Here is a 418-nt window from a genome sequence, read left to right on the forward strand (position 1 = left end):
CCCTGGCGGCCGGAACTAACTCTTCCCAGGTGAAAACAAATGCCTTAACTTTCAAAACCGCCAAGACATACAACACAATGAGCTTAGCCGTGAGCCGTAAATGCTTGTGAATAAGACTCATTTCCTCATAAAATGGGTACGCTTATCCCTCCTTAAACTGAAGTGAGTAGGCGAGTGAGTCACTCACTCATAATCCGAGACGCGGTCAGCCAGGAGGCATCAGCAGGATCTTATCTTTTTCATCCCGCTCTCCGCTGCATCCCAGCATCCGGCATATAAGGATATTGGCGGAAAAAGTCAAAGGCTCCTTGTGGCCGAAGAGGGTCCCCGCCTCTCTTCCAGCGCCTTCGCACGCACTCTGGTAGGAAATGCATGCGCGGAGGGCTTATTAGCAAGTACTGAAAGATCTTAATCAAGC

This window comes from Penaeus monodon, chromosome 29, assembly GCF_015228065.2.
Source record: "Penaeus monodon isolate SGIC_2016 chromosome 29, NSTDA_Pmon_1, whole genome shotgun sequence".
NCBI lineage: Eukaryota > Metazoa > Arthropoda > Malacostraca > Decapoda > Penaeidae > Penaeus > Penaeus monodon.